This window comes from Myotis davidii, unplaced genomic scaffold, assembly GCF_000327345.1.
Source record: "Myotis davidii unplaced genomic scaffold, ASM32734v1 scaffold238, whole genome shotgun sequence".
Classification (NCBI taxonomy): Eukaryota; Metazoa; Chordata; class Mammalia; order Chiroptera; family Vespertilionidae; genus Myotis; species Myotis davidii.
In genome coordinates, this window is record NW_006293779.1 from 6696956 (window position 1) to 6697308 (window position 353).

The window sequence follows — 353 nt, forward strand, 5'->3', positions numbered from 1 at the left end:
CTTTTTCCCCTCTCTTTACCACCCAGAGCAAGTTCTGTTGGCATTTCTACCGCCCACAGCTACCATCCCTGTCCGTGCCACTGTCATCTCGTGTAGGATTCCTGCAATCGTATTCAACCAGTCACCCTCCTCTGTCCTTGCCCCTACCCTGTCACCCCCCTGCTCAGAACCCTCCATGGGTCTCCTGTCTCACTCAGAGGAGCAGTGGTCAGCTGGGGACAGGCCCTCACCGCTGGTCCCCTCACTCACTCTGCCCGGCAGCCCTGGCCTCAGCTCCCCCAGTTCATGCCTGTTCCAGGGCCTTTGCACCAGCTGCTCCCTCTTGGTGGAATTCCCACCCCCCAACCCCCCCC

At 60.6% G+C, this 353-nt stretch overlaps 1 protein-coding gene across 1 annotated transcript in view; it reads left to right on the forward strand.

Moving 5' to 3' along the window:
• ADCY3 (adenylate cyclase 3) overlaps positions 1 to 353 on the forward strand; it is a gene marked incomplete at its 5' end in the record, with an annotated part of 60815 nt that overhangs the window by 44590 nt on the left and 15872 nt on the right. The gene's annotated exons all lie outside the window — the stretch shown is intronic.